Source organism: Genypterus blacodes, unplaced genomic scaffold, assembly GCF_046128005.1.
Source record: "Genypterus blacodes isolate CSIRO-AG114 ecotype Tasmania unplaced genomic scaffold, CSIRO-AGI_Gbla_v1 ptg000040l_1, whole genome shotgun sequence".
In the NCBI taxonomy this organism is placed as follows: domain Eukaryota; kingdom Metazoa; phylum Chordata; class Actinopteri; order Ophidiiformes; family Ophidiidae; genus Genypterus; species Genypterus blacodes.
This window is the reverse complement of record NW_027466853.1, coordinates 3,274,321-3,290,527: the sequence shown is the minus strand read 5'-3', so window position 1 is coordinate 3,290,527 and position 16,207 is coordinate 3,274,321. Positions and strand designations below refer to the sequence as shown.

Sequence of the window (16,207 nt, the reverse complement as noted above, 5' to 3'; positions counted from 1 at the left end):
AAAACGGACACGAAAATCTACCAGTACGCAGATGACATAAGTATTACGGTTAGGGATGAGAGGAGTGTAGACAGGGTGCTGCAGCATGTAGAGTGCTATGAGAGGGCATCTGGGGCCAAAATCAATGGGGAAAAAACCGAGCTAATTGGCTTTGGTGATGGTTTCGATTGTGTAAATAAATGGAATTTTGTAAAGAGAAATGAAATGGTGAAGGTTTTGGGTGTATACGTAGGTAAGAATCGAGATGCAGCAACAAAACAAACGTGGGGTGAAATAGAGGGAAAAATCAAAATGCGATTGGATTTCTGGTCCGGGAGGAAATTGAATCTAAGGGGTAAAGTGATAGTAACTAACGCCCTCCTCCTGTCCAAGTGTCAGTATGCGCTAAGAGTCTGTGAAAAGCCGGACAGGGTAATAGGAAAGCTGAATGACATGATGAGTGCTTTCACCTGGAATAAAAAACAGCATTTGATAGCCAGGAAGGTGCTCATCAATGGGCAGAAGGAGGGCGGTTTGAAATTGGTGGACCTGAAAAGTAAAAAGCTTAGTGCACGGATTCGACTGTTAGGGAAATTTAGGGGAAACGCAAAGATTTACGCGTGGCAGAAGTGCCTCGACTCTTGCCTACAGGGGTGGGATAATAGAGGAGTGTTTAATCTATGTAGGGAAACGGAGCAAAGGGAAAGAGCACAGGTTAATGCATTTACAGGGGAAATACTTGAAGCGTGGAATATTTTACTGGGGGATTTAAAGTTTAGATGTGAGACTGCGGAGCAGGTGTTACACCAACCAGTTTTCAGAAATCCGGCAATAAGGTGTCAGGGGAAGGTATTTTCAGGGAGGTACTTGGAGGAACTAGGTTTAAATCAGGTGAAGCACTTTATCCAAAGAGGTGGTGGATTTCTGCAGGAGGAAGTAATCCAGGAGGTCAGGGGAAGATTAGGGAAAGTGAGACCAATAGAGATCAAAAGTCTATGCCAGAGAATTTTAGAGGGGTTACCTCGTAGCTGGGTGGCGCTGGTGAAGGGGAGGAGGGCAGAGAAGGCTCTGGAGTTGGTCAGTTTCTCCCTCATCCAAGGAGGGAAAGAGCATGACATACGATCAGTTAACTCCAAGATACTATATAGAGTGTTTTTGGGAAAGGAAAAGAAGAAAGCGGCAGCTGAGGAAGTATGGCTAAGGCAGTTCCATGGGCTTAAGAGGGAGCACATTTGGTCAGATCTGAATGTGAAGTTCATTTCATCAGAGTGCTTTGATACAAATTTCAGGCTCAGACACAATAGAATATTTGTCAATTTGGTGCTAAACCAGATAAATAGACTCAACAGCAAGGTTTGTGATATATGTGAGGTGGAAGTGGAGACATTTAGGCACTTTATTTTTGAATGTAAGGAGTTAAAAGTGTTTTTTGAGAAACTGGACCAATGCTTTCAAAAATGTAGAGTCACAATCACGGAAAAGGAAAAATGGGAGAGGTTTTTTCTATTTGGGTATAAGGAAAGGAAAGCAGGGGTGAACAAATGGCTTATCAATTACATTCTGAGTTATGCCAAACATGTCATCAGACTTCGGAGAAACTATTCACATTTCGAGGACAAAAAAGTGAACATCTGGAGATTTTTCTGTAACTTTATGAAAAGGAATGTGAGTCTGCTGTGGGATGGTGGGGACAAGAATTTCAAACAAAAGGTGCTGGAAGATAACTGTCTATTTGTGTGTGGAAATCAGGGTGGGGTGCAAATGTCAATAGGTCAAGGGTGAGGGGTGATGGGTGAAGGAAAAAAAAAAAAAAAGAAAAAAAAAAGATGTGATGAATGGTGTTATGGATTGTTGGAAATAATTTGATTTGATTTGAAATGACTTGTATTTACTTGTGTAAAATGTATTTGTAAAAATATTTATTTTTTGATAATAAAAGAGAAAAAAAAAAACACGCCCGATCTCATCTGATCTCAGAAGCTAAGCAGCGTCGGGCCAGGTTAGTACTTGGATGGGAGACCGCCTAGGAATACCCGGTGCCGTAAGCATTTTGGCCCTGTGAGCAGCAGGCCTCACCTGGTCCTCCTCCCTCATGTTTCACTCCCTGTGTCAACACCCAATGTCCCTCGGGAGAATAAAGTTGTATCTTATCTTATCTGAAATGTAAGTGTTCTTCTGATGAAGGCATCATGTAAATTGTGATATACATGAACTTGAGTGTAGTCATGTGTACACGGTGACGTGAACTGGGTCTGTCTCACCTATAAAGAGCCTCTGTGTGGCTGCTCTCCTCGTTTACGGCCATACCACTCTGAACACGCCCGATCTCTTCTGATCTCAGAAGCTAAGCAGCGTCCGGCCAGGTTAGTACTTGGATGGGAGACCGCCTGGGAATACCCGGTGCCGTAAGCATTTTGGCCCTCTGAGCAGCAGGCCTCACTTGGTCCTCCTCCCTCATGTTTCACTCCCTCTGTGAACACACAGTTTCCCTCGGGAGAATAAAGTTGCATCTTATCCAATCTTATATGAAAGCATACATTCAGAAAATGAGTATTGCACATGGTCATAATATGAGAAGATTGAATGCACATGAGAAGTGAAGTACAAGAGACACTGTGTGACGATGATGATGATGATGATGAAAGTGAGTGTCAGAGATGTTAGTGGTCCCTCGTTATGTTCTATGTGAAGATTATCAGTTTCATTTGGTTAGACCTCATTATCCAGAAATGTGTTCTTCTGATGAAGGCATCATGTAAATTGTGATATACATGAACTTGAGTGTAGTCATGTGTACACGGTGACTTGAACTGGGTCTGTCTCACCTATAAAGAGCCTCTGTGTGGCTGCTCTCCTCGTTTACGGCCATACCACTCTGAACACGCCCGATCTCCTCTGATCTCGGAAGCTAATCAGCGTCGGGCCAGGTTAGTACTTGGATGGGAGACCGCCTGGGAATACCCGGTGCCGTAAGCATTTTGGCCCTCTGAGCAGCAGGCCTCACCTGGTCCTCCTCCCTCATGTTTCACTCCCTCTGTCAACACCCAATGCCCCTCGGGAGAATAAAGTTGTATCTTATCTTATCGTATATGAAAGCATACATTCAGAAAATGAGTATTGCACATGGGCATAATATGAGAAGATTGAATGCACATGAGAAGTGAAGTACACGAGCCACTGTGTGACGATGATGATAATGATGATGATGATGATGATGAAAGTGAGCGTCAGAGATGTTAGTGGTCCCTCTTTATGTTCTATGTGATGATTATCAGTTTCATTAGGTAAGACTTCATTATCCAGAAATGTGTGTTTCATGTAAATTGTGATATACATGAACTTGAGTGTAGTCATGTGTACACGGTGACTTGAACTGGGTCTGTCTCACCTATAAAGAGCCTCTGTGTGGCTGCTCTCTTCGTTTACGGCCATACCACTCTGAACACGCCCGATCTCGTCTGATCTCGGAAGCTTAGCAGCGTCGGGCCAGGTTAGTACTTGGATGGGAGACCGCCTTGGAATTCCCGGTGCAGTAAGCATTTTGGCCCTCTGAGCAGCAGGCCTCACCTGGTCCTCCTCCCTCATGTTTCACTCCCTCTGTCAACACGCAATTTCCCTCGGGAGAATAAAGTTGTATCTTATCTTATCTGAAATGTTAGTGTTCTTCTGATGAAGGCATCATGTAAATTGTGATATACATGAACTTGAGTGTAGTCATGTGTACACGGTGACTTGAACTGGGTCTGTCTCACCTATGAAGAGCCTCTGTGTGGCTGCTCTCCTCGTTTACGGCCATACCACTCTGAACACGCCCGATCTCGTCTGATCTCAGAAGCTAAGCAGCGTCGGGCCAGGTTAGTACTTGGATGGGAGACCGCCTGGGAATACCCGGTGCCGTAAGCATTTTGGCCCTCTGAGCAGCAGGCCTCACCTGGTCTTCCTCCCTCATGTTTCACTCCCTCTGTCAACACGCAATTTCCCTCGGGAGAATAAAGTTGTATCTTATCTTATCTTATATGAAAGCATACATTCAGAAAATGAGTATTGCACATGGGCATAATATGAGAAGATTGAATGCACATGAGAAGTGAAGTACACGAGCCACTGTGTGACGATGATGATGATGAAAGTGAGCGTCAGAGATGTAAGTGGTCCCTCTGTATGTTCTATGTGATGATTATCAGTTTCATTAGGTAAGACTTCATTATCCAGAAATGTGTGTTTCTGATGAAGGCATCATGTAAATTGTGATATTGTGGTGATTATACATAATTCCCCCTCGGACTATGGTGTGGGTAGGTGTGTTCCCCACGGTGGTTAAAAGGGCGAGGACTTCCGGTCCGTAGGTGTTGTTGTTCTGCTGTATTGATTGTACGAGACGAGTGAATCCGCATGTCTATAAAGTGGACGTTAAAACTCAATACGCCGCCTCCGACTCCCGTCCTTCGGCACTACACTGGTGACCCTGACGCGAGTCTCGACAAAGTTTCCGAGACTGGACTGAACATGGCCGTTTTTCTCAAATTGCCGGAGTTTTGGGAGACGTCCGCGGCGGCATGGTTCGCACAGACGGAAGCTCAATTCGCCCTCCGCGGGATAACGGATGACGACACACGCTATTTCCACGTCGTCTCCGCACTGGGGAGCTCTACAGCGGCCCGGACAGTGGGGTTTATTACTTCTCTTCCTGCCCTGGAGAAATATGCAGCATTCAAGACTCTCCTGCTCAAAACCTTCGAGCTGTCACGGCCGGAACGAGCCCGACGCCTGTTCGCTATTCACGGCCTCGGAGACAGTAAGCCCTCAGAGCACATGGAGATGATGCTGAACCTGCTAGGTAAAGAAGAGCCAAATTTCCTGTTCATGGAACTGTTCCTTCGGCACATGCCGCCACACGTGCAAACAGCCTAAACTAATACAACTATCACGGAGCCACGAGCTTTCGCCAAGGAGGCTGATCGCTTTTTCCTGGCTACCCAGCGTTTCGCCCCTGAGGTGCTAGCCCCGACGCGCAGCTACATGCCCCCCAGCAGAGGAATGCTAACTACAGGAGACCCTGTGACTGCTGACGGCCGCACAAATTCAGGCATGTGCTACTTCCATGCGCGTTTCGGCGCTAAAGCTAAGAGATGCCGGCCCCCTTGCAACTATGGACCGGCGGGAAACGACAGGGCCCACGTTCAGTTGTACCGTGAGCGTGGGTGCAACAAGCAGACTACTATTCATTAAGGACACCCTCTCCAGGCGTAACTTCCTCTGCGACACCGGAGCTAACAGGAGCGTTTTGCCGGCCACGAGGAGTGACACCGCCAGCGGAGGCTACGGCCCCCCATTGACGTCTGCTAACGACACCCCTATCCGCACCTATGGCACAAAGACTGTGAACCTGTGTCTCGAGGGCCGGCAGTTTACGTGGGATTTTGTTACGGCCGACATTTCCTTCCCCATCCTCGGTGCGGATTTCCTGTGTGCTCACGGACTACTAGTGGACGTCAAGAACAGCCGCTTGGTAGACGCATTGACATTCTCCTCGCTTGCTTGTGTCCGCGGTGAGGCAACATACGGCGGACTCTCCAGCTCTCTTGCTGAGGGGGACAGATATCAACGCCTACTTGGTGAGTTTCCCAGCCTGACGAAGCCCACCTTTTCCGCCACTACCATCAAGCACGGGGTTGAACACCACATTGACACTAAGGGCCCCCCGGTCTACGCTAGGGCCCGGCGGCTCAATCCTGTCAGGCTGGCAGTCGCCAGGTCAGAGTTTGCCAACATGGAGTGCCTGGGCATTATCCACCGCTCTGACAGCCCATGGGCCTCACCCCTCCACATCGTCCCTAAACCAGATGGTGGTTGTCGTCCGTGCGGAGACTACCGCCGCCTTAACGACGCTACCACACCGGACCGCTACCCGGTCCCCCACATCCAGGATTTCTCCGCACATCTGGCTGGCAAACTGGTTTTCTCCAAAGTGGATCTGGTGCGGGGCTACCACCAAGTCCCGGTGCACCCTGCAGACATCCCCAAAACGGCTGTGGTCACGCCGTTCGGACTGTTTGAGTTCCTGCGGATGCCGTTTGGACTTAAGAACGCTGCACAGTCTTTCCAGCGGTTGATGGATTCGGCGCTAAGAGACATGCCGTTCATTTTCGTTTACCTAGACGATATTCTCGTTGCCAGCTCCTCGGAGGGAGAGCACCAAGTACACCTCCGGGATCTCTTCAATAGGCTCGACCAGCACGGCTTGATTATCAACCCTGCGAAGTGCGTGTTCGGGTTGCCCTCCATCCAATTCCTCGGACATCTGGTGAGCAAAGAGGGGGCTGCCCCCCTCCGTGCAAAGGTGGAGGCCGTGTCCGCCTTTCCAAGACCGCACACAGCTCGTGCACTCCGGGAGTTTCTGGGGATGGTAACCTTTTATCACCGGTTCATCCGCCGGGCCGCCCACACTATGCGCCCGCTATACGAGGCTCTTAAGGGTAAGTCCCCCGGTCAGGCCGTCGACTGGACGGCTGAGAGGGATGCCGCGTTCGATGCCACCAAAGCCTCCCTGAGCCAAGCCACCATGCTGGCCCACCCGTCGCACAAGGCCCCCATCGCTATCACCACGGACGCATCTGATTATGCTGTGGGAGAGGTGCACGAGCAATGGGTCGACGGCGCCTGGCAGCCACTCGTCTTTTTCAGCCGCCAGTTGACCCCCAGGGAGCGCAAGTACAGTGCGTTTGACAGAGAGCTCCTCGGCCTCTGGTTGGCAGTCCGCCATTTCAGGTTCCTGCTTGAAGGTCGAGAGTTTACGGCATTCGTGGACCATAAGCCGCTCACGTTCTGCATGTCCAAGGTGGCCGAGCCTTGGTCGGCCCGCCAGCAGCGTCAGCTCTCCTTCATATCGGAATACACCACGGACATCTGACACGTCGCCGGAAAGGACAACGTGGTGCCCTGTGTGGCTGCTCTCCTCGTTTACAGCCATACCACTCTGAACACGCCCGATCTCGTCTGATCTCGGAAGCTAAGCAGCGTCGGGACAGGTTAGTACTTGGATGGGAGACTGCCTGGGAATACCCGGTGCCGTAAGCATTTTGGCCCTCTGAGCAGCAGGCCTCACCTAATCCTCCTCCCTCATGTTTCACTCCCTCTGTCAACACGCAATTTCCCTCGGGAGAATAAAGTTGTATCTTATCTTATCTGAAATGTTAGTGTTCTTCTGATGAAGGCATCATGTAAATTGTGATATACATGAACTTGAGTGTAGTCATGTGTACACGGTGACTTGAACTGGGTCTGTCTCACCTATAAAGAGCCTCTGTGTGGCTGCTCTCCTATTTTACGGCCATACCACTCTGAACACACCCGATCTCGTCTGATCTCAGAAGCTAAGCAGCGTTGGACCAGGTTTGTACTTGGATGGGAGACCGCCTGGGAATACCCGGTGCCGTTAGCATTTTGGCCCTCTGAGCAGCAGGCCTCACCGGGTCCTCCTCCCTCATGTTTCACTCCCTCTGTAAACACGCAATTTCCCTCGGGAGAATAAAGTTGTATCTTATCTTATCTTATATGAAAGCATACATTCAGAAAATGAGTATTGCACATGGGCATAATATGAGAAGATTGAATGCACATGAGAAGTGAAGTACACAAGCCACTGTGTGACGATGATGATGATGATGATGATGATGATGATGATGATGATGATGATGAAAGTGAGCGTCAGAGATGTAAGTGGTCCCTCTGTATGTTCTATGTGATGATTATCAGTTTCATTAGGTAAGACTTCATTATCCAGAAATGTGTGTTTCTGATGAAGGCATCATGTAAATTGTGATATACATGAACTTGAGTGTAGTCATGTGTACACGGTGACTTGAACTGGGTCTGTCTCACCTATAAAGAGCCTCTGTGTGGCTGCTCTCCTTGTTTACGGCCATACCACTCTGAACACGCCCGATCTCGTCTGATCTCTGAAGCTAAGCAGCGTCGGGACAGGTTAGTACTTGGATGGGAGACCGCCTGGGAATACCCAGTGCCGTAAGCATTTTGGCCCTCTGAGCAGCAGGCCTCACCTGGTCCTCCTCCCTCATGTTTCACTCCCTCTGTCAACACGCAATGTCCCTCGGGAGAATAAAGTTCTATCTTATCTTATCTTATATGAAAGCATACATTCAGAAAATGAGTATTGCACATGGCCATAATATGAGATTATTGAATGCACATGAGGAGTGAAGTACACGAGCAACTGTGTGCGGATGATGATGATGATGATGATGATGGTGATGATGAAAGTGAGCGTCAGAGATGTAAGTGGTCCCTCTGTATGTTCTATGTGATGATTATCAGTTTCATTAGGTAAGACTTCATTATCCAGAAATGTGTGTTTCTGATGAAGGCATCATGTAAATTGTGATATACATGAACTTGAGTGTAGTCATGTGTACACGGTGACTTGAACTGGGTCTGCCTCACCTGTAAAGAGCCTCTGTGTGGCTGCTCTCCTCGTTTACGGCCATACCACTCTGAACACGGAAGTCAGAGGAGGTGTGTGTGAGCTCCAGGCGTGCGTGTATTTTGACTGATCCTGTGCGGCAATTTTGATTTTGAGTTTGAACTGTGGCGTTTCTTTAAGCCCAGATTTTTCGTTTCTTTGATAGCTCGGTTTTTGGAGCCACCCCCAGCAGTTTTGACTGTCTGGGGGACACTTTAAGTTATTTGTTTGTTTGGTTTGTGTTTTCCTGATGGAAAATAGTTTATACTGTGCTCCAAGTATGGTGAGAACCAGAGGAAAGGGAGCCAGAGTCGCTGCACCGGGCCCGGTCCGGACGGCCGAGGCAAACGAGCCGATGGTGAAAGACGATCGGGCGTACAGGACCGTGGACGGTCAGAATATGACGGGAGAAATGGAGGACACACGTGCGGTGACAGCTCCTGACGTAGCCGAAAATGCGGAAGGAGGAAGAGGGCAGGAGAGAGAAATCATCAGAGAGGAAGAGATACGGATTATTAAGGATAAAGCTGAAGAGTTTCAGCAAAATTTAACGCTCGCCCTGGAGCTGATTGGAGAAGATAAAGTGACCGCAATGGAGCTGATCCAGGCAATACAAGACACTTGTGGGAAAATCATCGCCTGCCGGTACACGGGCAGAAATAAATATGAGATCACAATGAATCACCCGAAGGGGAAAGAAAGACTATTGGACGGCATAAAAATTGGACAGACCGCGATCATGTCCAAGGAGTTATGTAATGATGAGCTGGTGGTCTCGTTTCTGGGGCTGCCGGCGTATATCACGGACAGCGTCATTCTGGGCAAGCTGAACAGCTGGGGAGTGAGTGCAGTATCCCCGATCATCAGGAGAATGTGGCCGGGAACTAGAATTGCTGACGGAACAAGATACGTGAAAGTTAAATTCACGGAGACGGTCCAATCACTTCCATATTCGACCAAGTTTGAGACGGCTTTTGGAGCAGAGTTCTTCAGAGTTTTGCACGACAAACAGGTGAAAGTGTGCAGACAGTGCATACAGACTGGTCATATCCTGAGGGACTGTCCAGATTTCCTTTGTAGAAAATGTGGAGAGCAGGGGCACTATGCAAGGGAGTGCATGGGCAGAGGGAACAAATGCCAGAGCTGCAAAAAGGAGAGCAGCAGATGTGTTTGTGAGGACGTTGATCATGCTCCAGGGACGGGAGGAAAGCAACGTGAGGAGCAGGAAGAATCGAGAGAGAATATCTCTGAGAGGGAGGAGACCGAGAAGGATCGTGCGGAGGGGGAAGCGGAGAAAGGAAGAGACATACTGGAGTCGGACGGAGAGCAAGGAATGGAGGTGAGAGGATCGACAGCTGAGGTGCCGGGACATGGAGACGCAGCAGAGGGGCAGAGTGTGAATACATCGGAGAGAAAGGAGAGGAAGGTGAAAATTGTTCAACTTCAGCGGCCCCCAGAATCAGACTCAGAGATATGCTTGACGGGGTCTCAAGAGTCGGGGAACTCGGAGTCTGATATGGACCTCGGAAACAGCCAGGAGCTGGGGAAGAGAAGACTGCAATGGATGCTGAAGACAAGGGGATCAAAAAGAGGAAAAAGTAAGACGTGAACTGTAGCATAAAGATGATGGGCCTGATTTATCTCTATGTATTTACAATGTTAAAAATACTATCGCAAAACACAAACGGCTTAAGATGTATTAACAAGATGCGAGATGTTTTAAGGGTGGATACTTTTGACATCCTCTGTGTACAAGAGACTAAGTGGACAAGGGAGTGGAGAAGCTATCTGAGGGATACATGGGCTGGAAAAGTGTGGGCAAACAACGGTGTAAATGGACGAGCCGGAGTCGCTATTTTTGCTAAAGGAGATAAGATCAAAAATGTTAAGGAAATAGTGAAGGATGATGAGGGAAGGGTGATCGGTATTGAATTTATTTACAGGAATGTGCTTTACAAACTTTTGAATATTTATGCACCGAATGAGGACAAGAAGCGTGGAATTTTCTTTGATCAACTAAAACCGCATTTGGGAGGGAACATTTGTGTAGTGGGGGATTTTAACTGTGCACTTACGAGATTGGATATATCAAGCAACAATACATACAAAAGTGATATAAGTAGGAAATCGCTAAATGAGCTTTTTGACTATTTCAACCTGGTAGATCTGTGGAGGGTGCGCAATATGGGAGAAAGGGGCTTTTCCAGACGACAGACGGTTCTGGGGAAACTTAAACAGTCCAGGATTGACTTATGTCTATTAGCATCTGGGCTGGAAAATTTTTTTTCAAAATGCTGGTATGAGTTCACAGGGTTTAGCGATCATGCAAGGTTATGGGTGGAGCTGGGGGAGAAAGAGCACAAAGGTGGAGGGTTATGGTGTTTAAATAACAGTGTTTTGCTGGATGGAAAATATAGGGAGAAAGTTGAAAATCTACTGAAAGAAAGAAAAAGAGAACTGCAGGGTGAGGGTTGTATAAATATGGGGGAGTGGTGGGAGGAGGTGAAATTGCACATCAAAAAAGTGACAATAAACTATTGTAAAAATAAAATGGAGAAGGAAAGAAGAACTGAGTATAGTTTAAGAGACCAGAGTAATAAAGAGCTGGAAAGGTCGATTGCAGAGGAAAACTTCAACAATCTAAAATATCTCATGCTGAGAAAACAATTAGATGAGCTTGAGAAGAAACGGAGCAGAGGGGCAGCTATCAGATCGAGGATGAAGGATATTTTAGAAGGGGAAAAGAATACAAGTTTCTTTTTAGGGCTTGAAAAAAGACAGCAAAAGAAAGCTCATCTGCAAAACCTGAAAAATGAAGAGGGTAAGACAATGGAGAAGACAGAGGAAATGCTGGAGGTGGCTCATAAACATTTTAAAACACTTTTTTCAAAGATGGAGGTAAACTCTACAGACCACAGTGTTTTTGAAGGGATAGAAAAAAAATTAGGGGAAGATGACAGAGCAGACTGTGATAAAAACATAACAGAGGAAGAATTGGAAAGAGCAATAAATGATTTGAATAAGAACAAAAGTCCAGGGCTGGATGGGTTATCGGGGGAATTTTACATCACCTTTAAACAGGTGATGAAGCCAATTCTCCTGAGAATCTTTCAATGCATGGAGCGGGAGGGGAAAGCATCTGGGGACTTCTTCACGGGGCTAATCCGAGTGGTGTATAAGAATAAGGGTGACAAAGGTGATTTGGGGAATTATAGGCCAATTAGTCTGCTAAATACAGATTATAAAATACTGGCTAAAATCCTGGCAAACAGATTGAAGGAGGTGATAGGCACAGTGGTGAATCCCTGTCAGTGTTATGGTGTGGTAGGGAGAGTCATTAGTGACATCATCTTATCGATCCAGGACATCTTTGACAAAATGAATCAGAAGGGAGGGCTGTACATAGGGGTTGATTTAGAGAAGGCGTTTGATAGGGTGGATCATGATTTTTTGTTTAAAACACTGGAAAAGATGGGTTTCGGGGAAGGTTTCACTAAATGGATTAGGTTAATATATAGGAATGCCATCAGTAGGGTGAAAATAAACGGGAGGTTAACTGAGAGCTTCGCTCTGGAGAGGTCAATCAGGCAAGGATGCCCGCTTTCAGCTATGTTATACTCCATAGCGGCAGAACCCTTGTCTGCCCTCATTAGGAGGGACCCAGGGATTTTGGGGATTGAAATGGAAGATAAAACGGACACGAAAATCTACCAGTACGCAGATGACATAAGTATTACGGTTAGGGATGAGAGGAGTGTAGACAGGGTGCTGCAGCATGTAGAGTGCTATGAGAGGGCATCTGGGGCCAAAATCAATGGGGAAAAAACCGAGCTAATTGGCTTTGGTGATGGTTTCGATTGTGTAAATAAATGGAATTTTGTAAAGAGAAATGAAATGGTGAAGGTTTTGGGTGTATACGTAGGTAAGAATCGAGATGCAGCAACAAAACAAACGTGGGGTGAAATAGAGGGAAAAATCAAAATGCGATTGGATTTCTGGTCCGGGAGGAAATTGAATCTAAGGGGTAAAGTGATAGTAACTAACGCCCTCCTCCTGTCCAAGTGTCAGTATGCGCTAAGAGTCTGTGAAAAGCCGGACAGGGTAATAGGAAAGCTGAATGACATGATGAGTGCTTTCATCTGGAATAAAAAACAGCATTTGATAGCCAGGAAGGTGCTCATCAATGGGCAGAAGGAGGGCGGTTTGAAATTGGTGGACCTGAAAAGTAAAAAGCTTAGTGCACGGATTCGACTGTTAGGGAAATTTATGGGAAACGCAAAGATTTACGCGTGGCAGAAGTGCCTCGACTCTTGCCTACAGGGGTGGGATAATAGAGGAGTGTTTAATCTATGTAGGGAAACGGAGCAAAGGGAAAGAGCACAGGTTAATGCATTTACAGGGGAAATACTTGAAGCGTGGAATATTTTACTGGGGGATTTAAAGTTTAGATGTGAGACTGCGGAGCAGGTGTTACACCAACCAGTTTTCAGAAATCCGGCAATAAGGTGTCAGGGGAAGGTATTTTCAGGGAGGTACTTGGAGGAACTAGGTTTAAATCAGGTGAAGCACTTTATCCAAAGAGGTGGTGGATTTCTGCAGGAGGAAGTAATCCAGGAGGTCAGGGGAAGATTAGGGAAAGTGAGACCAATAGAGATCAAAAGACTATGCCAGAGAATTTTAGAGGGGTTACCTCGTAGCTGGGTGGCGCTGGTGAAGGGGAGGAGGGCAGAGAAGGCTCTGGAGTTGGTCAGTTTCTCCCTCATCCAAGGAGGGAAAGAGCATGACATACGATCAGTTAACTCCAAGATACTATATAGAGTGTTTTTGGGAAAGGAAAAGAAGAAAGCGGCAGCTGAGGAAGTATGGCTAAGGCAGTTCCATGGGCTTAAGAGGGAGCACATTTGGTCAGATCTGAATGTGAAGTTCATTTCATCAGAGTGCTTTGATACAAATTTCAGGCTCAGACACAATAGAATATTTGTCAATTTGGTGCTAAACCAGATAAATAGACTCAACAGCAAGGTTTGTGATATATGTGAGGTGGAAGTGGAGACATTTAGGCACTTTATTTTTGAATGTAAGGAGTTAAAAGTGTTTTTTGAGAAACTGGACCAATGCTTTCAAAAATGTAGAGTCACAATCACGGAAAAGGAAAAATGGGAGAGGTTTTTTCTATTTGGGTATAAGGAAAGGAAAGCAGGGGTGAACAAATGGCTTATCAATTACATTCTGAGTTATGCCAAACATGTCATCAGACTTCGGAGAAACTATTCACATTTCGAGGACAAAAAAGTGAACATCTGGAGATTTTTCTGTAACTTTATGAAAAGGAATGTGAGTCTGCTGTGGGATGGTGGGGACAAGAATTTCAAACAAAAGGTGCTGGAAGATAACTGTCTATTTGTGTGTGGAAATCAGGGTGGGGTGCAAATGTCAATAGGTCAAGGGTGAGGGGTGATGGGTGAAGGAAAAAAAAAAAAAAAGAAAAAAAAAAGATGTGATGAATGGTGTTATGGATTGTTGGAAATAATTTGATTTGATTTGAAATGACTTGTATTTACTTGTGTAAAATGTATTTGTAAAAATATTTATTTTTTGATAATAAAAGAGAAAAAAAAAAACACGCCCGATCTCATCTGATCTCAGAAGCTAAGCAGCGTCGGGCCAGGTTAGTACTTGGATGGGAGACCGCCTAGGAATACCCGGTGCCGTAAGCATTTTGGCCCTGTGAGCAGCAGGCCTCACCTGGTCCTCCTCCCTCATGTTTCACTCCCTGTGTCAACACCCAATGTCCCTCGGGAGAATAAAGTTGTATCTTATCTTATCTGAAATGTAAGTGTTCTTCTGATGAAGGCATCATGTAAATTGTGATATACATGAACTTGAGTGTAGTCATGTGTACACGGTGACGTGAACTGGGTCTGTCTCACCTATAAAGAGCCTCTGTGTGGCTGCTCTCCTCGTTTACGGCCATACCACTCTGAACACGCCCGATCTCTTCTGATCTCAGAAGCTAAGCAGCGTCCGGCCAGGTTAGTACTTGGATGGGAGACCGCCTGGGAATACCCGGTGCCGTAAGCATTTTGGCCCTCTGAGCAGCAGGCCTCACTTGGTCCTCCTCCCTCATGTTTCACTCCCTCTGTGAACACACAGTTTCCCTCGGGAGAATAAAGTTGCATCTTATCCAATCTTATATGAAAGCATACATTCAGAAAATGAGTATTGCACATGGTCATAATATGAGAAGATTGAATGCACATGAGAAGTGAAGTACAAGAGACACTGTGTGACGATGATGATGATGATGATGAAAGTGAGTGTCAGAGATGTTAGTGGTCCCTCGTTATGTTCTATGTGAAGATTATCAGTTTCATTTGGTTAGACCTCATTATCCAGAAATGTGTTCTTCTGATGAAGGCATCATGTAAATTGTGATATACATGAACTTGAGTGTAGTCATGTGTACACGGTGACTTGAACTGGGTCTGTCTCACCTATAAAGAGCCTCTGTGTGGCTGCTCTCCTCGGTACGGCCATACCACTCTGAACATGCCCGATCTCGTCTGATCTCGGAAGCTAAGCAAAGTCTGGCCAGGTTAGTACTTGCATGGGAGACCGCCTGGGAAAACCCGGTGCCGTAAGCATTTTGGCCCTCTGAGCAGCAGGCCTCACCTGGTCCTCCTCCCTCATGTTTCACTCCCTCTGTCAACACCCAATGCCCCTCGGGAGAATAAAGTTGTATCTTATCTTATCGTATATGAAAGCATACATTCAGAAAATGAGTATTGCACATGGGCATAATATGAGAAGATTGAATGCACATGAGAAGTGAAGTACACGAGCCACTGTGTGACGATGATGATAATGATGATGATGATGATGATGAAAGTGAGCGTCAGAGATGTTAGTGGTCCCTCTTTATGTTCTATGTGATGATTATCAGTTTCATTAGGTAAGACTTCATTATCCAGAAATGTGTGTTTCATGTAAATTGTGATATACATGAACTTGAGTGTAGTCATGTGTACACGGTGACTTGAACTGGGTCTGTCTCACCTATAAAGAGCCTCTGTGTGGCTGCTCTCTTCGTTTACGGCCATACCACTCTGAACACGCCCGATCTCGTCTGATCTCGGAAGCTTAGCAGCGTCGGGCCAGGTTAGTACTTGGATGGGAGACCGCCTTGGAATTCCCGGTGCAGTAAGCATTTTGGCCCTCTGAGCAGCAGGCCTCACCTGGTCCTCCTCCCTCATGTTTCACTCCCTCTGTCAACACGCAATTTCCCTCGGGAGAATAAAGTTGTATCTTATCTTATCTGAAATGTTAGTGTTCTTCTGATGAAGGCATCATGTAAATTGTGATATACATGAACTTGAGTGTAGTCATGTGTACACGGTGACTTGAACTGGGTCTGTCTCACCTATGAAGAGCCTCTGTGTGGCTGCTCTCCTCGTTTACGGCCATACCACTCTGAACACGCCCGATCTCGTCTGATCTCAGAAGCTAAGCAGCGTCGGGCCAGGTTAGTACTTGGATGGGAGACCGCCTGGGAATACCCGGTGCCGTAAGCATTTTGGCCCTCTGAGCAGCAGGCCTCACCTGGTCTTCCTCCCTCATGTTTCACTCCCTCTGTCAACACGCAATTTCCCTCGGGAGAATAAAGTTGTATCTTATCTTATCTTATATGAAAGCATACATTCAGAAAATGAGTATTGCACATGGGCATAATATGAGAAGATTGAATGCACA

The 16,207-nt window shown here is 46.5% G+C and overlaps 8 non-coding genes and 3 pseudogenes across 8 annotated transcripts; all 11 read left to right on the top strand.

The window, feature by feature from the left end:
• The first annotated feature begins 2,272 nt into the window (after positions 1-2,272).
• On the top strand, positions 2,273-2,391 carry LOC142999166 (5S ribosomal RNA). Its single transcript, XR_012963287.1, has one exon. It is a non-coding gene; the product is annotated as a 5S ribosomal RNA (ribosomal RNA).
• Positions 2,392-2,836: 445 nt separating this feature from the next.
• On the top strand, positions 2,837-2,955 carry LOC142999153 (5S ribosomal RNA). The gene has a single exon (XR_012963274.1). It is a non-coding gene; the product is annotated as a 5S ribosomal RNA (ribosomal RNA).
• A 444-nt stretch (positions 2,956-3,399) lies between these two features.
• LOC142999170 (5S ribosomal RNA) lies at positions 3,400-3,518 on the top strand. Its single transcript, XR_012963290.1, has one exon. It is a non-coding gene; the product is annotated as a 5S ribosomal RNA (ribosomal RNA).
• Positions 3,519-3,763: 245 nt separating this feature from the next.
• Positions 3,764-3,882, top strand: LOC142999180 (5S ribosomal RNA). The gene has a single exon (XR_012963294.1). It is a non-coding gene; the product is annotated as a 5S ribosomal RNA (ribosomal RNA).
• A 3,055-nt stretch (positions 3,883-6,937) lies between these two features.
• On the top strand, positions 6,938-7,056 carry LOC142999172 (5S ribosomal RNA; annotated as a pseudogene).
• A 245-nt stretch (positions 7,057-7,301) lies between these two features.
• On the top strand, positions 7,302-7,420 carry LOC142999164 (5S ribosomal RNA). The gene has a single exon (XR_012963285.1). It is a non-coding gene; the product is annotated as a 5S ribosomal RNA (ribosomal RNA).
• A 472-nt stretch (positions 7,421-7,892) lies between these two features.
• On the top strand, positions 7,893-8,011 carry LOC142999175 (5S ribosomal RNA; annotated as a pseudogene).
• Positions 8,012-14,420: 6,409 nt separating this feature from the next.
• Positions 14,421-14,539, top strand: LOC142999165 (5S ribosomal RNA). The gene has a single exon (XR_012963286.1). It is a non-coding gene; the product is annotated as a 5S ribosomal RNA (ribosomal RNA).
• A 444-nt stretch (positions 14,540-14,983) lies between these two features.
• Positions 14,984-15,102, top strand: LOC142999177 (5S ribosomal RNA; annotated as a pseudogene).
• A 444-nt stretch (positions 15,103-15,546) lies between these two features.
• Positions 15,547-15,665, top strand: LOC142999168 (5S ribosomal RNA). Its single transcript, XR_012963289.1, has one exon. It is a non-coding gene; the product is annotated as a 5S ribosomal RNA (ribosomal RNA).
• A 245-nt stretch (positions 15,666-15,910) lies between these two features.
• LOC142999174 (5S ribosomal RNA) lies at positions 15,911-16,029 on the top strand. The gene has a single exon (XR_012963291.1). It is a non-coding gene; the product is annotated as a 5S ribosomal RNA (ribosomal RNA).
• Positions 16,030-16,207: the final 178 nt, after the last annotated feature.